Source organism: Rhea pennata, chromosome 1 (assembly GCF_028389875.1).
Source record: "Rhea pennata isolate bPtePen1 chromosome 1, bPtePen1.pri, whole genome shotgun sequence".
Classification (NCBI taxonomy): Eukaryota; Metazoa; Chordata; class Aves; order Rheiformes; family Rheidae; genus Rhea; species Rhea pennata.
In genome coordinates this window covers 85,558,298-85,586,237 of record NC_084663.1, presented here as the reverse complement: position 1 = coordinate 85,586,237, position 27,940 = coordinate 85,558,298, and positions in this window count along the sequence as shown.

Here is a 27,940-nt window from a genome sequence, read left to right as displayed (position 1 = left end):
AAGTAAGTGAAAAGAAACACACGGTCTTGACATTTCCTTTTCCAACAGGACCAGTGACAGAACTTTTGTTTTTGAAGAGTTGACACTATTATTGCTGATACTGGACTTTGAGCCAAATCACCTCATGATAATCAAAATCAGACAATGAAGAACCTGGATATGCGGATTTCTGACTGTACTGAAATGTCACTGCAAACATCTCATGCCTTTCTTCTCTTGCAGGAGGCTGGGTACTGTAGTCAAAATGATGACCTTTGCAATTCCACAGGTTTATTAAATGCCCCCTTTTCTCTTACTTGAACGTAAAATTATGCTCCAATGGAAGATTGAAAGAAGGCTGTCTTGCTTGAGCTCAGCCACATAGATTTATGAGTTGAGATAATTTGTTGAATTGAAAGCGTTGCATGATTTGTGTCAAGTAAGCATTGTAACCACCTTGCTAAACCTTTGGGGACTGCATTGGTGTCTCTGGAGAAGGGAAAAAATGTGACTTGACACATTTACCAGAACTGTGAATTGCTGCTGTTATTGTAGATGTGTTTTCTTTCTTTATGAATGGGAAACAATAGGAAGGGGAGAACTGATAACTTCTCCCACAATATATAGCAATCTTTCCTCTAGCTTGAAAACCAACAGAAATACAATTAAGATGGAGCTGCATATGTCCATTTCTACACAAGGATTCCTCTTTGTGAACATTTACAAATAATAACAGTAATAATAATATAAAATCATGGTTGAAAGTATAAGCTGTGTAAGCCATGGTTCTGAGAATGAGTTTGTGCTCTTTTTCATCACTGTATACAATAATGAAGCTTAGAACACCAAACAATGTTGATAGTGCAGAAGGCAGAATAGAACTCATTTAACACTACATGAGTGGAAAACAGTTGGTCATCTTTGTTTGTGTTGTCTTAGTAATCAATGTACAGCAATTCTATTCCATTTCAGAACTGACTAATTGCTTCTGTAACTTGGCTTCCAGTTTCCTGAGGGGACCTGCACATAAAAAAAAAAAAAAATCCTAGAAAAAGACCCAAAAGAGAGAGAGAATAGAATTGTTTACCAGTAGTAGCTAATTCCCTAGTAATATTTCGCCTAATGTTTTTTGTTGATAGTGAGCGGTGAAGACTGTCTTTAACATAATTTATTTGATCTGGAGGATCAGCAATTATGAAAGAAAATTTGGGGTCAGAAAAGTCAGCAGAAAAGATGGGCATGCCAGGTGCTGGAAATATTAAATACATTATGTAAATGCAGAATGCCTACTCTCTTACATCAGGGCATATACAAAGGATATACGCTCTGTCCACATGAACATCAGAAGACGAAGTTATAGGAGACACCAGGAAACACTTTAGCTACTTCAAAGAAACTGTCTCAGATTGGGAAACATCAACGACTGTAGTCACTCAAAGGCAAAGCACTTCAGCTATACTGTGCTGCAGGTGTGGACTGCCTCAGGATTTGCAGCAGTGTGCAGCATTTTCGGATATTGGTATATTCTAAGATTCTGAAATAGTATGGTTCCTCTGTGCTGTTGTGAAGTTTCTTTCCTGTCACTCCTAATGATACTGCAATTATTTCAAGACACACATTCCTTTCCTCATTGAAATGATTGATCTCAAATAATCTTCTAAGCCAGTGAAGTAACTTCTGAGTTTAAGATAATGTATTATGGATGAATGTTTTGATCCAGTTGCTTGAAGAGAAAAGAGAAGTATTTTGCTGAAAATAAAAGTATTAAATATATGGAATGTCCTGTTTGCTTCATTCCTTCTAAAAGTAAGTATTATGGGCCAAATTTTGTGTTTGTTTCTCTTGTAGCAATCATAGACATTAGTTGACAAAATGTCTGGGTCATCACACTTCTGCAATAAAACTTTTATTTTTTTCACTGCAATCTGTTTTGGAAATTCCTGTATACAAAATTAGCACAGTGTGTCAAATACTTATTTCCAGTAGAAAATAAGGACTATCAAGTTTCTTTTTTCTTTTTTAAATCATTGAGTGTTTAGAAAAACTGCAATACAAGCTCTTTGGAGAAGGAGCCATATTTTCATGTAGTTGGAATGAGCTATTTTGGACAGCAGAACAACAGCTCTTGTGGCAGCTGCTTAAAATAAAACAGATGAAGGTACTGGGAATTGTTTCTAGTCATACAGCTGCAAAATCAGATGCAGAAAACCTTGTTTTGTTTTCATAATCATGGTTCTCTGTATTTGATGTTTATATCATCTCTCAAAAAACCATTTGCTGTTATTTCTCTTCCAGCCTAGTTAAGGGCTTTATATGCTGTTACGCATTCAAGTAGCCAGTTTGGAAACATTGTAAGTCTGATTCTAATGGGATGAATCCTGATAGATGAATTTCCACAAACTCCTACTGACATGTATTCTGCATTCTTAACAGACTCAGCTATAACCAAAGGGTCAAGTTCACATCCTGCTTGTTTATTAGATATCAACCACAATTGCTAATGAATTGAAACAGTAGTTTAATTTTGCCTTGTATTTTTCTAGTACTAGTTTTTCTTATTTGCAATAGCTAACTTCAGTCTCAGTAATATGTATTATTTTTTCAGATTTGAACATTCAACATAGTAACAATCCTTATCTATGTCTTGGATGGAAAAAGTTAAAATAAAATGCAAACACAATCCAACAAATACATGGCTTGTATAAGATTAGGACACTATTTAGAACCATTTACTCTTGCCTTTAAGGATGAGGCTGTTTTTATTTTTTTAAATTATAGTATTTTAATCAAGTTCTTGACTGTGCACAGAGAACTCTTGAATAAGAATACTTGAATAAGAACTCTTGGGTAAGGAAAAAGTCTGCAAGTCAAATAAAACAAAAAACCAGTGAAGATGTAAGAATCTCAGAGATAGACCATATGTTAAGCCTGCAGTCTTGCTACTGTTTTATGCTGGGTTGATAACTGCAAAACTTGTTAAGTTCTGCTGCTATTTATTCCACTCTTCTGCCCCCATGGAAAAACACTTTATCATCATCTCTCTGCACACTTGAAAAAAAGGAAGAATGAGGACAGGGAAAGAAGATGCTAATGTTCAATAAGCTCAGCCAGCCTATGGCATCACAATGAATGATTAAAAAAATGTCTAAGCGGTCTTAAGTTGGTTTAGGAGTTTCATATTTAAAATACTAATAAATAGTAATATGCTAGGGGGGATATATCTGCAACACAACCTAATCAACCATATTATTAGTAAAACCAAACTGGACTGACAGCCACTTGGTAAAATCATACTGGGCATTGATTCTGGCTCCACCTCCCTTGGGGTGTAGGAGAGAAAGTTAAAGGGAAAATGGTAGCTTCCTAGACTTTCCAAGGGCATAACTAGTCAAATGAAATGTCAGCAACCAGCTTGAAAGAAAGTGACAGACTTCTTGTCAGAAGTGTTGATTTCTGTGGCATTTTGAAAAGGAAGTTGATGAACTGCCCAGCTGATTAAGCAGAGCATATAAAGCTTTGCCTGAGATGAATGAAGCACTTCACACCTCCTGTAGCTGTAGTTTCAGGCTTCCAGTAGACTCAACCACATGTCAGGGTATTAGTTACTCTCTCCTCACAGTTTCAAGATTATCTCCATAGACAGAAAATTTAGAAAACGTTTTTAATTAGAAAAAGATGACATCTAATTATGCATCAAAAAGAATTTGATGGCAAATTCTATGGGCCATAATGCACAGTCCTGTCTTTCAGGAAATAACAGCAAATTAGGCACAGAAATTGCCCTGTGTTATTGTCCTCTTCTGTTGCAAAATTGTTCTCTGGCTTTCCCCTCTTGCTTCTGAAAAACATTAAAAAATTCACCAGCTTGCCCAGGAAATCTCTTCTAGGAGTAAGTTTTGTTCATTCACCCCTTCTTTCTTGTGTTCAGTGATTGACAAATAAAGTGCTAGAGTTTCACCTAGAGGTGAAATAGACAAAGTCTTCCCACAGATAAATGCTAGTGATTCTGGTCACAAACCAGTGACACCCTCCATGGGAGAATTTTTCAAGTCAGCCTAGGTTTGTAAGTTACAAGAAAAGCAAGTGATTAAAGGAATGGAAGATTGGAAATTATTTTAAGGAGCGTATCTGTTAAGATTTATCCATAGACTCATAGAAGAACTGAATGGAAGGGACATCTGAAATCATCCACTACAATCTGCTGATCAAAGTAGGACTATTACCAACACCAGATTGTGTCAGCCATGACTGTCTATCAGAGACCTGAAAATCATTAAGGTTGGAGACTCCTTCACTCGACTAGGCACCGGCTCCAGTGCTGCACCACCCCTGGCGGGAGAACTTTTTTCTAATGTCCAGTCTGAACTTCCCAAGCCACAATTGATCATTGCCCCTATTTATGAAGTCACGAATAGCCTTGCAAGACACAATCTTTTTTGAATCCTCATTCCCTCTAGAAATGAAGTTTTTAAATAAAAAAAAATTATAAATCCATCTTTACTGTGTCACCTGTCAGATCCTCTTTCCCATCTGGCCTTGTGCCTATATTTTTTCCTCCACAAGGATTTTACTGCATAATATGAATCTGTAAAGTCATAAATACATATACAAGCCTCATTAACTGCTACAGTACTAAAAGATGAGTTTCATTTTTACAGGTGAAAAATTAGAACTAAAAAAAAAAAAAAAAAAAAACCCTAGTACTACACAGCAAATAATATGAAGTAGGACATTCGCTTTAGTGTTTTCTGATCCCCACTATGAACAATAATCTTGTGTCCTCTGGGTTAGGAACATATGTGATGGTGGTATTCAGATAGCCTTAGGAGGCACCTTACAAACTCTAGTTGAAAGAAATTTCATAGATAGCTATTGAAAGACATTTACTGAAGCATGATGAAAGATTTCTGAGGTCATCTAGAGGATATGAGTCTTTATAAAGTTCCTAGTGGGCTTCACACAAAACATTGTATATGGATAGGACCATGGGGAGTTTGGAAAATTGAACTCCTGAGAATCTTGTTTCAAGCACATGGACAAGACAATGAAAGGCTGATTTTGTTTTGTAGACTTAAAAAACAGTCTACAAACTCTGAGGTGCTAAGCTTGCCATATTTTGCAGTGCTCCCTGTTCATGCACTACAGAAGATAAGACTGAATGTTTTGGACTGTCATTAAAGAAAGCATGAGTGTTTCCTTCTAGGTCAGTGAATCTGCACCCCCACCTTGCCTTGGCATCTTTTTCCTACATTGAAGTTCATATGCAATTTTTCATGACTCAGTCTTTTCCTGGCTTCACTGAGCTTACAGTATACATTAGATTTAGTGTCACCACCCCAGGGTCTATGACAAGCTCATTAGCCGTGGTTGAACTTAGACTTATGCAAAGATACCATCTTTGTCAGCTAGGCCTGTATATTCTGGCTAAGAAACTCAGTTTCTGTCTTCAGGGTAGTTTTTTTAAACTTTGTAAACATTGTTTAAAAGCTTTGGGACAACAACAACATCTATAAATGCTGAAGAACAACTATGAAACTCCTGCTTGGTGAGGTCAGGCTTATTGTAATTCTCAGATAATATTTTGTGCTGATATTCTTTTCATGTGACAACACTAGCCACTAATCAGATATGATAGTTTTCAGACCAGGTGTGAAGAGAATTAAGCAGCATAACAGTTCAGTCTCCCTCTGTTGATGGAGGCCAATCTTCTGTTGCAGCAAGTCAGGAATTTAGAAGTGCAGGGAGGAGAAAGGAAAACAGTATTAAGTTGCTCACCATTTTTAAACCTTACCTAACAGCAGGAATGCGTCTTCATGATACTGCAATGTGGCAGTACACTTTTAAAAACTTTGAGATGATATATCTGAAAAAAGAGGAACACTTTCTTGGGTGGAATATGGCTGGAATTTATTGAGCATAAAAAATTAGGCACTGCTGACACAGACAATTGTGGTTGAATGAGGGACAGTTTCAGACATAGGGGTTCAGATGTCAGGGAGTTTGTGATACAATCAAATCATAAAGGGAGGGAGGAAAGAAGGAAGGAAGGAGAGAGGCAGGAAATAAAGGAGGACTATATGACTTATTTTTCATCTAAAGTGTTAAGGCTGAGCTAGTGGACCTTTGCTTCATCAGGGCAAAATAAATCTTTGGTAAATTATGACAGTAGGGACACTTTAACACCACAGAAATTGCCCATGCCTCCTTAAAGGCTTTTTTCCCTCTCTCACTAGAGAAAGACTTTCACAGTATTGCTATAGGTAGAAAAGGGGAAGAGCCACAGACACCGAATTCCTGAAGCAATTTCTATACTAAAGCAATGGGAAATGTGCACTATAGGCTGCAAGTTGTCTCTTAATTATTTAAACTCTTCATAAACTAGTCTTTGAAGAATCCTGCTATAAGTTTTTAGATGTAAATGATAATGATGATTTAGATAGGAAATGCCAGAAATTGAACTAAACTTGACAAATCTGAACATCACTGCAAAAATGAAAAGGCTGAGAGGGATATAGTTCATTTTCTTGCACTGAAATTGGAAGATAATAAAATGTAAGTATAATTTTTAAGGAGGTATAAGGCAGATATAAGCAGAAGATGTTTGAACTATGGTTCTAAGCTTCTGTTTTTTTAAACAAAGAAATGTCATCACAGCTGCTCATAATTTTGCCCACAATTCCACATATGTGCTTCTGAACATAGATGTACATAATGCTTCTACATATTATTCCTTACACCAGTCAAGAAAGAGAACCTAACTGATACAAGTAAGAGTTAGTTCTTTATTCAGATTATGCTCAGGAATACTGCTAGTTTGCTTCATCTCCTGGGGAAAGTGCTTTCAACTGTGCAAGCAGTAGAGACCAGCTTGTTCTAACATGATGCACTAGGGTGATGCTGAGATGCTTGCTGACTCTGGCATGCTCATTCCTCCTATGTCTCAAGGTTTAGGGTGTGCCTCACTGACACCCATTGATAAGATCATATCATTTTCCACATATGAAATGATCAGGAATAGGTTATAAATGTTGAAATGCAAAATGGCATCTTTTCTGCATCATGTCAACAGTCAGCACTAGCTCTGGACAGGCTACACATCCATATCTGGGTGTTGACCACAATCCTAAAGCAAGTGGCCTTTAACTAATACTGATCTCATTAGGGAGGAGCTGATGAAAGGAGTGATTTACTGCTTGCAGATGGTGATCCTAGCTGGGCTTGTAGTGTAACACTTCCACCAATCTCCCTTTCAGCCCATGCTGAAAGAAGGTATGTGGTTAGTCCAGACAGGATACGTGAGATTTTTTGCTGTCATCTTTTCACAAGCCTGGATTTTTGCTCCTATTCTCTGTGGAGGGCAAAGATGGAATATTTTGAAATACTTTTTACATAAGGTAGGAGTGACTTTCTCTCTCTTATGACATTATTCAACAATCCCACCTTCATTAAGAAGCTACCTTGAATACTGCTGAGGTTAGGCATCATTGGAAGTGTTTCAGAAAGTATTTCAAGGGCTTTCTGGTATCAGCAGTTGGTGAATTAGGTATTAGAAGAGCCTGAAGGAGCACTCTGTCAGGAAAGTATAAATCCAGCCACAAGTTCTGTTATTTGCAGAACAAAGCAAGCATTATCTAGTTTCAGAACTACCTCCTCACAATACAAGACAGGTGACTTACTTAAACTTGAAGACATACAAACAGTGAAAAGTGAAGGTATTTTCTAATTGTTGCATAAGACTTTACTGTTAAAAGCAAAAGGATAATTCTGTATAGTCAGAAATTGTATACTCTCTGTGAAAGATTTTTTTTTTTTTAAATTTAACATCACCAATGCCTTTCAAAGGCCTTGCTAAAGATTCTAAAGGCATATGGAAGTAATTAAATGCCAAAGTAATAAGAACTCAGTAAGTAAATGTGTCTGCCTCTGGAGGCCAAATCTCTTTTTGGCTGTTCAGAAGATATTGCTAACAGATAATTTAAAAAAATCTTTCAATAAATTCTGACAGGCCTGGGTTGGGCTGAGTGGTTCTGGTACCCCTAGTGATCTATGCTAAGAAGTATTTCCTCTACATGTGCATCTATCTTTCTTCAGATTTTAACTTCCTGGTTGGCTACATTTTCTTTAGTAGAAAGAAAGAGGTATTTTTCTGTCTATGCCATTCTTCTCTTTGTTCACTACTCAAGCAGTTCCTTCCCTATATACTGCCATACCTTTCTTTGATTATGGAATAGTCCATCAGCTTGTCTTTTAAAATTCTCTATTTTCATCCCAGAGGTCCTCTTGTCGATGAGGAACATTGGGAACACTCCTGGCAGGAAAGGCATGTTAAATTCTTCTTCTAACTTTATTATATGATAGACTTACAAGCTGCTTGAGAGAACTCTGTGGCTTCTGAATTCTGTCACTTTACATATAGATCTCTGTGCATGAGGTCCAGGCAGCCATAATGTACAGTGATTGGAAGAATGAATGAATATACTACTGGTAGTCTAAAAGAATAGTTTGCATGAAATAGATCTTTGCCTCGACTCCAGTGGGCCATACTTCCCACTCAGTAATAAAGGAGACTAAATTCTTGCTCTACTACATTGTGAGGATGAAGTAGAATCCCACTTGAAATGCTTTTCTGGGAAACCCTATAACTGTAGTTTCCTAACTAGTTAGTATTACCTATAAGATGTAGCTGTGATAAATAAGCTGTAAATAAGACAGTCCTGAGAAAAGAGAAATATGGTAAAGACCATCGTATAATTGTTTCAGGAGAGAAGGCAGCTACACAACCTCCAAGACTCAAACCCCCAAAGGACAGGTATAATAAATGAGATGTTCTCAGGAACACACTAGTAAGTCTAATAGATAACTCTGATAGTATTTGGGACTGAAGAAAGAGTAAAAACCTAATGGTAAAAGCAAAAAAAGAGGTTACATCTCTTCCCTGACATCACCAACCAAAACTGCACAGCTGAATTTCACATTATCTTCACCCTACCTAGGTAGCATTCTACGTGTTACCTATGTAAGGAAACACTTGCAGAGCTTTTCCATAAGAGTACTGCAATTGTGCTCTACAGTTCTTTGTCAGCTCGACATGCCAGCTCTCTCTTTTCCTACTTCTTTTTTTTTTCAGCATAATCTAGTAGCTCTAAGCACCTTCACCTTTCCACTCTGGACATGGCTAGCATTCCACCTTCTCACAATGTAATGTTTTTGTCTGCACAAGAATAGAGCAGACTTATAGTGTAAACAGAACAGCCAAGGCAATGCATCTCTTCACTGCCTCCAATCACAGCTTCAGTAATTAGTGTTTTCCACAAACCAAGCACATCAGGTAAAGATGCCTTAATGTCATCACCTTTGTGACCCAGCTCAAGGAAAATTTCCCATGTAACTGTACCACCAAACCTAGGATATCTAAATGACTGAATGCAAAAGCTTACATGGAACTCCTTTTCACTGATTCCCTCCAACGTGCTCAGTAGGTATCAGACCCTAGTAACTCTGCAATGCTCTGTACTGAGCATAAATGTCAGGGTTTTGGTTGCTGGGAGTTGCATGAACGACCTCTGTGGGAAGAGATCATGAGCTGCCCTGTATTAGTCACAGCCAGTTCCAGACAGTTCTGTTATGAATTAAAAACAACAGACCACATGTCAAAACTTAACCAATCAGAGGAGCATGCAATGCCTCTGCTCAAGCCTATTTAAGAAAGGGCAGTAGCTGCTAATGGTAGGAGACATATGAGTTTGCTGTATGCTGGTAGCTGAAAACATTGAGAACAGTTTCTAACTCTACAAAACCAAGAAGTGCACGAGGAAAGCCAGAATAGACTGTAAAGCTTTCAGATACCACTGTATCTGTTTGTTGGGTTCACCTTCTGCAGCTGAGCTAATCTACACAGTAGGATACTCCATTAGGAAAAAAAATCATATGTTTATTTGCTTCTTAGGAAGGTATGGTACTTCCTTTGGGTCTTCTCTTTTTCCTATCTGTAGCTGACATTTAATTTCTACCTCTCTCTTCCATTTTCAAATTAGTATGTTTGCTTTATGAGTTTCTGTCTTCTGAAGTAATATTTCTGAACCTTTGGAGGCACTTGGTTGATCTATTTCTTTTGATAATGGCACACCCACCCAATATACACTAGCAGGAATTTCTTGTTTGTAATCACTCTGCATTTTCTTCACTTACTAATTTAATTTTTCTGTTTGCATTTGCAGCCTGCATGTTTATTTCACTTTTGAAATTGGAAAAGTCTTATCACAGATGCCACATAAAGTTGGCAATGGTGAAAGCCCTGTTTGACCAGTTCTACATGTCACCAAACAAAAGAAAACACATCAAGGACAAGAAAGTTTTTAAAAGGTGATTACATGGAAGACAGAGGCATGAAACAAAACCAGAAGTGATTAACCACTGATATGACCATTCTGTGGGGGATGTGTCCTCCATTATCTTGGCACTGAAAAGCAAGATGAGAAAAGAACTGTAACCAGGTGGAACTATTTAGTAGGAAATAGATCCACATTTGATGATATGGATCATAAAGCTACAAGAGAAGAGTTGACTTAGCTTTCAAAGAGAGTTTGATTTTTCAAGATTAGGAACCTGTTGCCATACGAAGTCAAAAGCAATTGTCCAGAGAAGCCTGTGGATATGACTGAGAATATTCTTTCTGACCATCTTATCCTGTATCTGTAGGAGGTGATACAGAACATAGATAAGAATAGAGTACATTTTTTTTTTTTTTGACATTGTCTCTGTTGGGAAAAATTCCTGTCATTAGAGAACTAAGATCATAAGATTATAAGATAATTCAAGTTGGAAGGAACACCAGGAGGTCGTACTCCTGCTCAAAGAAGGATCAGCTATGAGGTCAGACTAGGTTGCTCAGGGCTTTATCTAACTTGGTCTTGAAAATCTCTGGGGATGGAGACTGCAAAGTCCTGCTGAGAAACCTGTTCCAACATTTGATTATCCCCATAGTGAAAAGTGTTCTTTTTGTATCTATTTGGAGCCTATCTTGTTTTAACCTATATCCATTGCTTTTTGTCCTCCCACTATATACTACCATGAAGAACCTGGCTCCATCTTCTAAATAACCTCCTCGTAGGTGCTGGAAGGATAGTGTTAAGTCCCTTTGAAGCCTTCTCTTTTTCAAGCTGAACAAGCTTGGTTTCTTCAGCCTCTGCTAATAGGGCAAGTGTTCCAGTTCTCAGACCATCTTCATGGCCCTCATCTAATCCTGCTCTAGTCTGGCTTTCTGGTATTGGGTGGCAAAAAAATGGATGCAGTATTGTAGATGTGCTCTGACAAGTGCTGAGTAGAGAGAGACAATCATCTTCCTCAATCTACTTTGTCCTCCCACTATATACTACCATGAAGAACCTGGCTCCATCTTCTAAATAACCTCCTCGTAGGTGCTGGAAGGATAGTGTTAAGTCCCTTTGAAGCCTTCTCTTTTTCAAGCTGAACAAGCTTGGTTTCTTCAGCCTCTGCTAATAGGGCAAGTGTTCCAGTTCTCAGACCATCTTCATGGCCCTCATCTAATCCTGCTCTAGTCTGGCTTTCTGGTATTGGGTGGCAAAAAAATGGATGCAGTATTGTAGATGTGCTCTGACAAGTGCTGAGTAGAGAGAGACAATCATCTTCCTCAATCTACTTGCTATGCTACAGTACAGCCTAGGATACTGTTGTGTTGGCCTTCTTTTCTGCCAGGGTACATGGTCAAAACTCCCCAGCAACTTTTCAGCAGAGCTCTGGCCAGTCAGTTCCCAACCTGCACTGTTCCAAGGATTTCTTCCTTCCCAGGTGAAGGACTTCGAATTTACCCTTTTTGAATTACGTAAGCTTCCTTTTGGCCCATTGCTGCAGCCTGTCTAGGTTCTTCTGGATGTCAGTCTTGCTTTCATGTGTATTCACTGTTTCTCTCAATTTGGCATCATCTGCAAACTTGATGGGCAAGCAGTCTGTCACCTCCCTCAGGACACTGATAAAGATACTGAACAAGACAGGTTCCAGGGCAGACCTCTGCAGTACTCCACCTGGGTAGAATATGACCAATTAACCAGTACCCTCTGAGCCTGACTATTCAACCATTTTTTCCTTATCTGGTTTTCTACCCATCTAGACTGCGATGTCCTAACTTGGACACAAGAATACTAAGGGAGACAGTGTTGAAGGCCTTACTAAATGCAAAGTAAATGACATCCACTGCTCTCCTTTCACCTACAAATCTAGGTATTTTATCACAGAAAACAATCAAACTGGTCATGTATCATTTAACTTTGGTAAATCCATGCTGACTGTTACCAATAACCTTCTTCTTCATGTGCCCAGAAACATGTCCAACGGCAATTTGGACTTGCACCATAATTATCCCGTGAACTAAAGTACGGCTGTCCAGCTTGAAGTTCCCCAGACTGTAATCACTAACTCAATCTTCATCCACTGCTAGTAGTTCTTCTTGAACTCTCCTGCTAAGCCCAGATGCCTGGGAGACTGAGGCAAAGACGACTGAGTCTCTCAGGCTTATTTGTGTCCACTGACAGTATGTGACTCACCTCATTCAATAGCAGGCCAAAATTTCGCTTGTTCAGGCCTTTACTCCCAACATAGCAATAGAAGCTCTTTTTGTTCACATTGATGTCCCTTGTGAGGGTCAACTTCAGTTCAGCTTTGGCTTTCCTAGCATCATTCTTACAGGTTCACACAATATTTCTGACTTCCTGCTTTGTAGCCTGACCCTGTTTCCACTTCCTGTATGCTGTCTTTTTGCATTGGAGCTCCATCATGATTGCTCTGCTTATCCAAGTCAGTCTCCTGAGGTGTCTGCTTCCTGAGGACTGGGATGGACACTTTTGCAATTGGAGGCTGCTGTTTCTTAAAGACCTGCTGGTTTTCCTGAGCTCCTTCACACTTCAGAGCTTCCTGCCTTGGAATTGCATCTACCAATTTCCTGAAAAAGCTGAAATCTGTCCACCTGAAATGCAGAGTCTCTACTCTGCTATGCTTTCTCATAGCCTTCAGTATCTTAACTCCCCTTGACTGTATAATATGACATTGATTATCACATCCCAATGAGTTCTTGCTGCTTATCACACCCTTCTGGAAACATTTTAATTGTCCCTGTATAATAATTTAACAAGACTTTAACTGAAGACTTGCTGATCAGTATCACAAAACAGGGGCACTTTTATGTGGGCAGCAATGGGTATGGGTAGCCCTTCCACTCAATAAATTTTTAAGAATCTCAGAGAAGTCAGTTACTTATGGTGTGCACTCAGCCTGTCATCTGCAAAACACTTACGAGAAACAGCTGAATGCGCTTGCCAGATGTCAGCTTAATCAATGAATCAGTGATGTCACATTGTTTTGACATCACAGTAGTTACTACACATCAGGAACTGTCTAGCAAAGATACATTTTGCTGAACTGGCATCTATTTGTTATTGTTCTTCCTAAACAACATCACAGTCATGCTCAAGATTTTCATCCTGCACAAGTGAGACCTCCAAAAGATAAAGTAAATATCCTCCTTCACTAGGCTTAAAATCATAGCTGTTCCTCATGCAGATACATCCAGGGTAGCACAGATTAATATCTCCCAAATTATTCTACAAGTACAAATCCCCTTAAGAGGCGATTCCTGCCACTACTACTTATTTGAGTACAGTCACAGATGGCAGATACAGTGTTTCCACAATCCTAAGTATTGCACTAAGAGTTTGTCTTTCTGGTCATTGATTTGGCTGGCAATTAACTGTACTTAAAGGCTGTACAGTGATCAGAAACTTTAAATTTGAGTAGTCTAAACTCTCGTGATATTTTGCTATTGCCTTAGCAAAGCCAAGATTGTGTCATTTTTCAAGACTGTGTCTTACTTTTCGAGTAAGAAGATATCCTGTTGCACATCCTTCCATGTTTTATTGCTGTAGTTTATTTGTTGCTGATGGAGATGAGTTGGAAAAGTTTCTGTGAAACTAGTCTGAATTTCTCACTTATGATGGAGGACACTCTGCCTTGCACAGATCTGTCTTGATGGTGCAGTTGTCAGCCTTCTACTTTGCAGCCTAAATTCTTGCTCTTCCTTTGGTACCATCTAGGTTCCGGTACAAAGACTGCTGTGCTTTGGACTGTTGACTGAACTGTATGGGCAAGGAGGAAGAATTCTGCATAAGCGAAGTTTCAGGGCAGCCACTTTGTGCTGAATGGAAGATAAATAACCTTTTGTTTAATTTCTTTGTTTTGTTGCTTCCCACGGAGCTATAATTTAAAGACATTCCTAGGTAATTTGTTGGAGACCACAGAGAAAGCAAAGGGAATTTTTTTCTGTGTTCTTGGGATGCGATTTTGCTCGTTTAGTCTGTGGGCAGGCTTTATGCAAATTCTCCTCTTGACCTACATAACAAAAAGAGTTCGCGTTCCCTAGGGCCTGTGGAAATGATTTAAAGTTTTGGGACCAGATTTCCATAAGTATTTAAGGCTCACATCCTTAAAGCTCTAGGTTGGCATTTGTGTCAACAGCACTTAATTACCTAAGAGATCTGGGGGATTTGATGTCAAGTGAAATAAATAAACACAAGTTGTTGGCATGATCAAGCCATCTCTGTTCTGTCTCCAAACAGTATTCTTTGTTGTTTCTGAACAACTGCTCTAGCCAGAATAGAGGAGTGATAGGTAGGTCACCTTGACTACATCTCTTGTCCAAGATGAGCTAAAGGATGGCTTGTCGCTTGGAGACAGGAATAGATAAATCAAAGATCTATGCCGAAGTACAGCGTGCTCCTACTAATTGTAGGCTGCCCTGTTTGCCTCATACTTTTTCACTGCATACAGCAACTAAGAGGGAGTATCCACAACGTGCATGCACTATTTGCACTATTACCTAGTGCTGAGCAAGGCAAAATATTATGAGATATACTTGGCAGTAGACTTCAACTAAGGAAGGACTGTGTCTGACCAATCCATACTCTAAACAAGGGCATTCTTGGGTCTGTGCTGTCTGCCCTGTACTCTTGCCCAAATTCTCACTGATGGGTTGTCTTCTATGCAAACACTCTGAATGAGCCTGAGGTAAGTCTGTGTCTGAATATGGACTTGGTCATGTGTTCTGAGGACAGGCTAGACTTGGTTGTTAGTGCTACTTACCTTAAACACCTTCTCAGGGGGAAGGGGATAAATAGGATGATGTTTACCTCTTCTTTAAACCTGGTGTTAATTTATCCACAATAAACACACAGCTGGGTAACACAGCATGAGGATTTTATCAGCCTGAGTTTGGTGTAGCTGAATTACTTAAGAATACATTACATAGAGCACATACAGTTAATGTTCCATTAAATTTTTTATAGTTAATTGCAATTATTGTTTAAAATTTTTATAGTTAATTGCAATTGCAATCTATGGTCCTGTATGGATTATGGTAAACTTGGAGCATAAAAAAGTTGTTAGTCCAGTAGCCTATTTCCTTCCACTGAAGAAACCTTAGCTTTAGGAATCCCATTGCCAAAGTCAGCAGAAGGACACAGAGTACCAAAGATGGCAAAAAACATTTTTTTTTTTTAATCTCTGTAATGTACCTGCACTACCCTTTTGATGTATAACACCTTTTATGACTAGAAATAAAACCCAGAGTTTGCCTATGTAGAGCTTTGATACATATTACAAGATTATACTTGGTATAGGATTTATACTGCTATATATTGTGATAGTACTTAAATATGTTATTTTATTTTTAATTGGCAGTTCTATGGAGTACTTCATAAGTCTTTTGCTTTAGATGTCTTTGTTAATATTGCCTATTTAGTTGTTTGCAGTGGTCTGTTTTCTTTGTATTTGTCTATTTCTTCAAGTTTTACAGAGTCACATGTGAGTAGAGGAGTGTGCTGGTGCTGACTGTTCTCACTGTGGTCACTGCAGGCTAACAAAAAGGCAGAAGTCACGTGGCAGATAGCTCAGTGGGGAGAATACAGAAATATTACCAAAATCATTTTAAAATAATTTTATCACGTGATAATACAAAATATTCTGGGATTTTTCTTATCCTTCTGAGCCCTAATTCAGATCCATAAACATGTTAAGTGCTGATGAAATCGGTAGTGTTACATCAAGAATTGTTTGGTACTATTCTTATTAAATAATATTGTAAAAGTTATCCAGAAAGCTATCACAGATAAGTGCATTTGTCATCCAGACTTTTCTACCAGTTTTTTCCTCTTTGATATTGGGGAGCCACAGACTAGCTTCAAAGTTTCTTCAGAAGGTGATGATCAAGTTAGTATCTCTCCTTAGTGGTAAAATGAGGCAATCATTTCAGCCCAGTGTTAATGTCATTTTCCTTAGTCTTTTTTCATTAAAAACAAACAAACAAAAGAAACCACTTTACCGTTACCTCTTCTCTCTCTCTGTCCTTTCCCCCTTTGATGAAAGCAAATTGGAGTTCACAACTCTGTGGCTGTTATTCTGAATACAGATGACACAGAAAATCTGAAAGATACTCCTTCAGAAATTTTAATGTCATCATACTATATGGGTGGGTAATTTTGTCCTGGTTGGTCACTAATGGACGGGTGCACAGTCCATCCTGCTTCAGCACACAAACGTGCTCTTACTTTCTGTTTAACAGATGTGCAAACATTTGAATCACAGTCATTCTACCAGTACATAATAATGGATCGCAAAAGCTAGAAGTCAGCTTTTCTTCAGCATCTTATATGATCAGTAGTGTTTTAGGTCTATTCCAGAGAGAACTTCATCATAGGATCATATGACTATTCCTACCATTGAACATCTGTTTGTAAAATATTAAATGTGTAAGACTAACTGAGAGACCTGGTGAAATTTGAGTAGAAATCAGAAAAACTACAGTCTGGTCTTTATGTAAGAGTGAAAACCTGGAGAATGCAGCAATATAGAACAAGTAGAAATGAATGAAAGCAGGCTGAGCATCCATTTTGCTGGAGCTGTAGAGAGGAAAGATGTCAAGTAGTTGAGAGACAAAATAAAGTTCAGTACAGCTGCAAGATGAGGAGATTACACTTACCATTATCATTCAGACCATGCTAAAGATAGTCCTTTGTTACAGCAACCATGTTACAACCATGAGATTCTACTCACTCTTGACTGATTACAGCAACTACTTATGTTAATGTAATTAATGTAAAGCTGTGTGGAGAGATACAATGTTTTGGATCCACAGCTACGTTAAAAAAAATATTTCTTCCAATAAAACACAGATGAGTTAGAAGTCCACACGCAGTCAAGGAGAACTGTAAATAGTAAGATCTGATAATCATGGGAGGAGGTATACACCATCTATATCAGAGCAGGAAGAGATTCCTTGGACAGGAACTCACAGTTACTAAAACAGCTATGGAAAGATGTCACACCAGACTGTCGGCAGATGTAACACTGTGTTGACCATGCATAGGTAAATTAAAGCAAGGAGAATTTTGTGGAAAATAAGTATTTTTCCAAATATCTTGGGGGAAAAAAAATGTTTTTCCAGATGCTAGTGAGTGCAGAAAACATACTTACAGGAACTGCAGTGAGGGACTGCAACTTCCTAGTAATTAGTTTTTAGATAGTAGTAGAAGTAGAGTCCATGATGAGTTCAGATCCTACTAATGCAGATAGTTTTACAGAGTAAAAATACCACATGTTACTATAATATAAATATTTCTTGAAAATAAGCAGGAAGAAGTACAAGTCCTTTTATACTTTTAGCTGAGGAAGAACATGGAATTATTCTTATAACATGTAACTCTTTTCTGGAGAATTTAGAGCTAACAATATTAATGTTAGGATTTAAATATTGATGCTAACACCTGTTTGTTAGGGCTTATTCAGGCCCTATTTTCCAGCTCCTCCAATAGTCACAGTGGCTAAATCTGAGGCCTCTGACTCACAAGTCCTTTAAATGTACCTGTGATTGTTTAAAACGCTACAGCCTCCAGTAGTTTGTCCTACTCTTTTACCTGTAACTGAAGCATCAGAAACCTGTGTGAAACAGCTCCCAGCTGCTTCAAATCACAGCTGTGCAAAACTAGTAGTTTAAACTAATATACTGGCTTTTGAACTGCATCAGCTGAAAGCTGTTCACACTCTTATGAACCTGCTTTAGGGCCAACAGCCTCTTACAGGTAAAAATGACTTCTAAAACACTATTGCTAGATTCATTGTTGCTTCTAAGCCATCACTGCTTAAAAACCAAACTGAAAGTTGTCTGTAATCACTTGCTGTCATAGTTTAAGTCAGGACAGACTGGACATTTGCATGAGTTACTTTGCAATAACTGAATCCATGTGAAGGAGTTTGGATGTTTATTCTCTCTCTGAAAGACTAATTATTAATGCACAAAGTTGGAGAAACCTTGTTGGCAAGGTGGCAGTGGTTTGCAGAAGTCAGCAGAAATAGGGTATTAAATCTGTCAGGTCAGGCTGCGTGAACTTGATCTCAGGCATTTCTGGAGGTCCTCTACAGTCAGGCACTCCTGAAGATAGAGTCATCCTGTTCCCTGTCATGCTGAGGTGAATGACTTTTTTAAGGTGGAGAGCATCTTTTTATTTGATTTTTGCCAGCTGGTAGACTGCTTCAAGCTGTCACTTCTTAGAGTAGAGCTTTACTAGGAAAATATTCTTGTATAAATTTGATTTTACTGTTTCTGCCAGTTATGAGGATTTTTCATTAATTTCATTAATTATGCTTATCTAGCAGTAACAAAAGTGAATCCTTAACACATACCAAAGGTTAAGATGTTGGCCTCTACCATTAGGTTAACTGCTGAGTTAGCTCAGTAGCTCAACAGGCCAAAACACTTGCCACTAGAAATTATGACTTTGAGTGTGACTGACCAATAACCCCTACAATGGGAGAAGGCTCTGATGGCAAGGTGCCCCATGAAGTTCAGGAGTAGTGTAGGATGTGGCTCATTAACCACAAGTGTTGCACAGAGAACTAACTTTATCTAAACACAAAGAGGACCAGAGGATGATTTCTGTTTCAGATAAACAGTTGTATCTTTTGAGGGAATCAACTGGTGTAAACTTTTCATGAGTTTACCAAATGAATGAGAATTTTCCTGAGACAGCCAGAGCAGCATTTCTGTTCTCTTTGCTCTGGTATATTCCAGCCACAGAACTGTCTTCCCTTCATGACCTTCCAGGACAATATCTTGTGGTCTAGCTTTATTGAGATCTTTCATTTATTTCTCTATAGCCAGTTAATCTAGACTACATTATGACTAAATAGCATATCTATTAGGAAAGTGAGTATTTCTTGTACCACAGCATTTGACTTAACATAGGAATTTGGTACTTGATTTCCAGGAGCTGCAGGTGAGAGTGAGGTCTTTTACTACTGATTTTCCATTCTAACAATGCATTGCTCTCTTCAGTCCATAAATCTCTGAGTACTGTACAACCCACTGTTATTGAAGCATTGTTTTGCATGTTGGACATACAGGGAAATTGAAGTTCTGCTCCTCACAGATATAAGAGAGGCTGGTGCCAAGTTGTGGATAAGAGATTAGCCCAGGCTTCCAGAATAGAGAGGCCCATATACACTGACTATCCTTAGTTGATCTGATGTAGTCTGCTTTCCTCTGAAGAACACTGGGTGGTCCATTTGTTGAGCAATGGTGTCTAATGTAACCTCATTTTTTTTTCATGTTGGTACTACTACTTTGTTGTTAGCACTGGAGATATGGTGCCAAGCTGTAAGTCATGGACACTTTTGCCAGATGTTTTTTAACTGAATCTCCAATGGGTTCTTAATCTCAACGTCTTCAACAGCCACCTTTTTTCATTTTCAGATCCTTTGTTCAAGCAGTTACTGCTCCAGACAAGAACATTATAAATCTTTTCTTATATAGAAAACAACTCTGTCACCACATGCAAACTTAAAAGTATTATTTTCTTCTCAATGGTGGATATAATATGGCCAGAATCATAATTTTTTAGTCCGAAAGTTCAGGCACCAGCTGTACAATGCTAATGATGCACAGATGAGCAGATGTATTTCCATCTGGTAAAAGGTAAAACATTGACATAATAAGCCACTGGAATAGGCTGGTACTATATAACTGAGTTATGTAGAAACCGAGATTCCGCTAAAGGGAGTAAAAGACTTTTCTTTGCACAGAGCCAAATCCAAATACAGTTTGGGGACAGGAAAGGGGGAACATATTATCACAAATTTAGAGTTATCTGATAATAAATTGGAAAATTTTGTATTGCAGACTATATGTTGGTTTGTATATATTAAACCTTATCTTCAGTTACACAGGAAGTCACATCACTGAAACAGATGTAAAACAGGGATTCCACTACTTGTTAATGGTTAACCCATGGTTAACCCCGATGATAATATTAAAATGACTTTGTGGGCCATTATTTTTACATGAATAATGTAGGAAGGTTGATCATGCCAAAAGCTGTGTTTTGGTACTCCGGTTTTATGGCAAGAACTCACAGTGAAGCTAAAAGCTGTTTTGATCTCCTAGGCAAGGAGAATCTAAGCTTCACAGTAGGGGAATGGAAGAGATGCATATCAGGTCTCTGCCCCAACCCAGGTTAACATCCTGGCTGCATCCAAACATTATGTCACATCATAGTCAAGGTATGCACATAGGCATCAGGACTGTGAAGCACACCTTGAAACATACCTGGTTTCTAGTGTGGGTGAAGTAACTGATACTGAAGAAAAGAAGAATGTTAGAGTGCTGAGGCAAAGTGTTTGTCAGGGAAAAGGTAAAGAGAAAAGTATTTATGGAAAGAAATCCATAGATGTAAATCCTACTTACAGGTTCCTATAAATCATCTTATTAGGGACCAAGGCTGCCAGCTCTGTGTAATATTAGCTTCAACTTAGCAGGTAGCTCAGATAAGGGTGATTTTCTCTTCCATACCATACTCTCTGTTCAGAGCAGTGATGACATAACCTAGCAATGCACTCAGTGGATTTTGTTTCCTCCAATAGCCCCTTTGTAATTGCCCTGTCTAAAGCTTTCCCCCCCCTCCCCCCGAGAAGCAGATGTAATTGAAGACCACAATAAAATATTTTTCTTTCATTCCTTATATACAGATTATGTCAAGGTTTGTTCATGTGAGTGTATTCAGAGGTTGTTTTCAAAGCTGAGAGGTATGTTAATTTTTTGTTCAGTGAAGAAAGAGGAAGAATTTCACTGTACGTAACTACATAGCCATAGAAGCTATATGTATTGTGGGCCAGGAAGGGTCACCAAGTTTGATTCCTCACTATCAGAAGACTATGTTACCATATAGACCCTTTCATAAATAACAAGCTTTAAAGAAATCACACACAGATTTAAAAGTAAAGAAATCTCGTAAACCAATGCAGAACAATAAAAAAGCATATTCACCAAACAATTGTAATGGAAAAATTAGATGAATGCCTGGCCAGGGAACATAAGCATATTTCTACACACACAGTCATCTGCATGATTCCAGCTAAAACTACTCAGAAGTCCATTTCTGACATCAGGTGGTTAATTTCCTGCAACTGTGGTTAATTTCCTGCAACTTTAACAACGTAAATATTAGGCAGCTGCTCTGTGTCAGGTTTTCTCGTTGGTCAACAGTGGGAGACTGTCCACTCCAGATGGGAACTCATCCTGTCTTGGAAACCTGTCTTTCTGAATTACAGAGGTAACTGGATGATTATCAGGCTTCTTAATATTTAGATGTCTACCATTAGATTAAATGTATACTTCTGTACTGTATCAAGACCTAATAAGTTGATCTTCTAGCAAGTTTCTTTATTACTCAGGTACTTAGCAGGATTCTACTATGATAAGATACTTAGCTTTTAAAACATAGATGGGAGGCTACTCTAACTAACAGTACTTACTAACAGTAACTGCAGGTTAATGATTACTTAAGACTTCTGAAATTAGCTCAGTTGATTGGAACTTGGTGCTGCTAATGCCAAGGTTGGGGGTTCAGTCCCCATATGGGCTATGCTGAGGTTTGGACTAGATGATCTCCAGAGGTCCCTTCCAACCTTACAATTGTATGATTGTAATTATTGATTTACATTTGAGCTTTGATTGCTCTGTAAGTCATTGACATTTAACAATCATTTCACCAACTTAGGAGATTTTAATTTTTGTAGACAAACATCTAAACATCTATTACAAGTTGGCAGATGCATTTGACCCAGAAATACAATAGCATTGAGAGACTAGGTGAAATTTCAACTTTCATGTTTGCCTTTCAGTTGCCATTTAAAGGAAGTTTATAGTAATTCCGCTATCTAGCTGGAAGTGCAAAACCACTAAATTGATATCACTGCTTTCTTTGGGGGATTATACTGAAAATGTCCATTTGTTTGACAACTAATGTTCACATTTATTTTATAATTGTAGGAAATACAAGGAAGTCAACCTTACTGCCTTTGGAGAGCTACCTTCTGCTTCCAATTTAATAGCCTAGTTTGCAGTATGAGCTGAATGCTTTCAGATCTCAAAAGTTAGTGCTACTTTTCAGTCTGAAATCCAGGGTGGATTTGTAACATGTCAAGGAGGTCTACTGGAAATGACTGAACACATTCCAGCTCTACTCTAATGCAGAATGTTATTCTGAGGAATATGAGGCCCGTATTCTCAAAGAATAACCATCTTTCAAGTAAGACCCAAGTTTAAAATATTGTAAATACCACCACTCTAAAGCATAATTGGGAGACTGTACTTATGTTGACTTCCAGAATGGTTTCTTATTTTTATTCTTGTTTCTTAACTTATTTCTTCAGATTTGCTTTGTTTACTTATTTCTAAATTTTTCTGGGCCGTGTCTTCATTACTGTTTACTCACTGAATGTTTTCCTCATTCTAAAGGGGATTTGTTTTCTTTCTGCCTATTAAAATCCCTCCATTACCAATCTGTTTTTCGTTAGCTCAACGTGCTCTCTTCACCCACAGATTGCTATTAGATTTTACTTTAGCTTGTTCTTCTCATCCTATATTTTAGAGTAGCAAGGCTTGCAAAAATAACTGGCCTTGTTAATGTGGTTAGCACTTCACATTTTTGGGAATACGATGATATAACATCCAGTGATGTTGTCCTGCCTGTTCAATATGGTAGCTAGAGGTGGCTGAATTCCCCAGGCAAGAATTTGTGAATAAACTTCGCATCCATCACTTCGCTGTTACTCCTGGAATTCTATTTTCAGTTAAGAAGATTTTTATAGTCATGCATTTTTAGATTTCTTAAATTTCTAATTTCTTGAATTCTAATTATTAGGGTCTGAAAATTTGCATCAAAAAGATTTGTCTTTTTAGGATATTTGTTATATCAATGTTTAAAAAAACTCAGTAATCCAGTCAGACAACAGAGCTATTACTATATGAATTTGAAGATTCATCAAAATAGGTAATTGTATTTATTTAAAACCATGTAAAATCATTGTCCTCACTGAATGTAAGAGTTGTCATAGTACAATGGTGCTCTATGTTGCTGTTCTAATATCTATCATGTTTTGCAACATTTTATTTTACATCACAGAATCACAGTTCTTCCAGTTATGGGAATATGAAGTAGAGAAGCACTGTTTTTAGGACTGTATCTGCATTCAGTTTTGAGTCCCTAAAGGATGTTACAGAATCACTGAATGGTTGAGGTTGGAAGGGACCTCTGGAGATCATCTAGTCCAACTTCCCTGCTCAAGCAGGGTCACCTAGAGCATATTAGACAGGATCAAGTCCACGTGGGTTTTGACTATCTCCAGAGAAGGAGACTCCACAGCCTCTCTGGGCAACTTGTTCCAGTGCTCTCTCACTCTCACAGTAAAGAAATTCTTCCTTATATTCAGGTGGAAATTCCTGTGTTTCAGTTTGTACCCCTTGTCTCTTGTCCTGTCACTTGGCACCACTGAGAAGAGTCCGGCCGCATCCCCTTGACACCCTCTCTTTTATTTGGTATTTGTAGATATTGATAAGATCCCCTCTCAGTCTTTTCTCCAGGCTCAACAGGCCCAACTCTCGTAGCCTTTCCTCAAAGAAGAAATGCTCCAGTCCCCTTAACAGCTTCATAGCCCTACACTGGATTCTCTCCAATAGTTCCATGTCTCTCTTGTACTAGGGAGCCCAGAAGTGGACACAATACTCACTGGGACTGAGGAGTGAGGATCACTTCCCTCAACCTGCTGGCAACACTCTTCCTAATGCACCCCGGGATACCATTGGTCGTCTTGGCTTCAAGGACACATTGCTGGCTCATGGTCAACTTGTCCACCAAAACTCCCAGGTCCTTCTCTGCAGAACTGCTTTCCAGAAGGTCAGCCCCCAGCCTGTAGTAGTGCACTAGTTTGGTATCATCATCAGACTTACCATGGAGACACTCTGTCCCTTCATCCAGGTCACTGATAAATAAGTTGAACAGGACTGGACCCAGTACTGACCCCTGAGGGACACTACTAGCTACAGGCCTCCAACTAGATTCTGCGCCACTGATGACAACCTCAGTGTCAAAAACCTTCCTGAAGTCAAAGTAGACAACATCCACTGCTCTCCGCTCATCTACCCAGCCAGTCATTCCATCATAGAAAGCTATCAGATTACTTAAGCAGGATTTCCCCTTGGTGAATCCATGCTGACTACTCCTGATATTATTCTTTTCCTTTACATGCTTGGAGATGACATCCAGAAGGAGCTGTTCCATCACCTTTCCGGGGATGGAGGTGAGGCTGACTGGCCTATAGTTGGTTGGGTCCTCCTTCTTGCCCTTTTGGAAGACTGGAGTGACATTGGCTTTCCTCCAGTCCTCAGGCACCTCTCCCGTTCTCCATGACCTTTCAAAGATGATGGAGAGTAGCCTAGCAGTAACATTCACCAGCTCCCTCAGTACTTGTAGGTGCATCCCAGCAAGGCCCATGGATGTCAAGTTTGCCCAAAAGATCTCTAACCTGATCATTCTCGACCAAAGGAAAATCTTCCTTTCTCCAGACTTTCTGAGGAAAGTCTGGCCCTCTTTCCTGAGGACCAGTCTTAGCAGTAAAGACTGAAGTAAAGATGACATTCAGTAACTACACCTTCTCTGTGTCCTTCATCACCAGGGCCCACCTTATTCAGCTGCCAGGAGCTTTTTGCTCATCCATGCATGTCTCCTGCCCCCTTTGCCTGATTTCTTGCTCATAGAGATGCATCATTCTTGAGCTTGGAGGAAATGATGATTCCCCAATAGTATATGCACCAATCTGCTATGAAGATTGTGGCGCCCAAAATGTGTCTTGTTTGTACTCTGTCATGGATAAGTCTGTCCTTTGATTTGATAGCTGCTGAACTGTGGGGAAAGCAATTTCTGTCTATCTGCTGTGTCTGATTTGTCTTTTTCAGATAAAAATAATGGGCCAGTTGTTTCAATGTCAAATGGTTGGTAGGGAGTGAGACAATATTTGTCTTGGGAAGGAAATACAGGATTTTACTCCCTCCCCCAGACCTTCTCCCTGTCATAAGTCAAATCCTTGGTATTAAGCCACTTTTCAAAAGACTATTCACCAGTTAATAGAACTGGGACAAATGCTTTTTGTCTGTTTTTTCTGAACAAGTGTCTGTGGGAATACAAGCATTATAATTGCCCTTAATGGAAAGGAAGGGTTGGTCACAGCTATCAGCAGAGCAGATATGTGTACAGTAGCTTGCTGGTGTGAACATCTGTTCCCATCTTACTTGAACCCACTTACAAAAACCTTCATATGAAAAGGAAGGCAGGAAACTATACAGATTGAGCACATGCATTTTTCCTCCCACCTTAATGCTGTTCATCTGTTTGCACAAGGGTAGCTCTGCCATCCTGATTGACCCTGATGTTAGGAGGAAATAGAGGTTTATGGTCCTGGCCACTAAGGTTCTCACATCTACTAATATAACTCCCCTCCCTCTGGACTTTCTTTAAAAGAAAACAGCCATCTTACATCTGTCAGACTGGTGAAATTTTCTGAGTTCATGGAGTTTAGACTCACACAGTTCAGTAGTGAGGCTGCCCTGAGAGACCACGATCAGGTCAGCCTGTCAAACCTGCAGCAGTTTTATAATCATTCCAACCCATGCTTCAATGCCTTATGGGTCACACCGAGCTTTCTTTGATTTCTGGTCATTATTAGAAAATTAGGCTGCCCTCCATGGTTTATGGTGACAGCTGGACCCTATTATGGCTCTGCTATCTCTGTTTAACAAGAGACCTGTCACCTAACTCATCCTCATATACCTCTTTTAGGTTGGTGTGCTTTTTATGTTCATTACCTCACTTGTCTTGGTAGGGTAAGAGAGAAGAACTGATTATCTGTTCCTAGGTCCTCTTTTGTTTTTATTGCCAATCTAGCATGACCAAATTTTCATCCAGGGATAGCAAGTTCCTGCAAGGATATAAAGGAGGTCTGTATTAAAGGGAGCTTATGGAGAAAAGGCAAATGAGTCCTTTTCAATCCCTTTGCTGCTATGCTTTTGGCTTGACGACTCACAGAGGGGAAATTGAGTAGGCCAGGAGAGCTGTAATGCTTGAGTAGCTGCTCTGCAGGAATAGGTTTTAAGCGGATGAATATAGGCTTGCTTGTGGCAGAAAGGGACTCTAGAGAGAAGTTTGTGCCTGGAACTTAAAGCAAAAATGCTTCAAAGCAAACTTTTCCATTTGTTGTCTCTTCACTATCATTCTCCCCTCTTCTGCAGGCAGGGACAAAATATATCTGAAAGAGAAAGAAAGGAAAAAGGTAAGAGGCAAAAGCAGCCCCTAACATCTTTTGGCACTGTTCTTAAAACTTTATCTGCTGTTTCTCTAAAAAAAAAATATTCTTTGAAATACATACTGGAAGCCCTATGCAGAGTATAAACAAGACTTCAGTGAACACATTAGACTTCATATACCCTCCAGACAAAGCCTTTTCTAATTAAATCAGGAATTAATTTGGAGAAGTGTGTGTTTGCTTTCTTTCACGTATCAAATCTCCATCAGGTTTTATCTGTCTCTTGAACTCTGCCAAGTTGCATGCATTAGCCAAATGCTGCAACTGTCTTGTTCTCTTCTGCACTGACCTTTTCTGCAGACACATCTGTTTTCCATTCAGGTTGCCATATCCCAGGTAGAGTAAAAAGTGTCATTTACAGAAACACATCAGAGGGAGAAAGAGATGGAGGTGATAAGTTGAGTTCAGCTGAGGGAAAGCGGAAGGCACAGGACAATGGAGATGTTCCTGCCTGAGGACCATGCTCTGGAACATCTTGCACAGCTTATAGTGTGAGAGAACTCAGGCTAGGTGCCTGGATGAAATCAACACACTACAGCAAAAAAAGCTATGTCCAAGACTTCTTGTTCCCTTCTGCCTTTTGCTTCAATTATTTTTCTTGCCTGCTGTGGCCGCCTGTTTTTTAAGTTGTTTTCTGCAGTAAGCTTGGATGCGGGGAATAGTAGTTGTTTCCAGGCAGCTTGGAAGCACTTCTTTTCATATATTGTTGGTTATTAGGAAATTGACATTCCAAAAATACTGAGGACAAACTAAAAGATGCTCTGGCAAAATAACTCAGCTGATTTGACAACTGAGGCTTCAGCAGCTTCAAGTTATTGGAGAGAATACATGAGAAATCATAGGAATCTTTTGCCATTGCTTATCTTGGGCAAAGTTTTAGGAGAAGAAAATTAGCTACTGAGAAACTTTATAGTCTCTTCAGTGAGTCAGTGCTACTCTAAATGATATTTAGGAGAGCGGGAGATGCTCAGCAGGATCTGCTGCTCTTCCAACTCATAGTAGGTGATCAGAATACAGCAAGAGATGAAAAAACTTTTTGTCGGAGGAAGAGTTTTAATAATGCTAGCACAGCAGCTGCTGTAAACTATTTTAATGTAAGATATTGAGGAAAACTGAGTAATGCACTGTGGATGATAATTTCCTGTGGTTGGCCAAATAGGTGAATCACATGACTAGATTGATCAGCAATATGTTCTACCATATCCTAGGG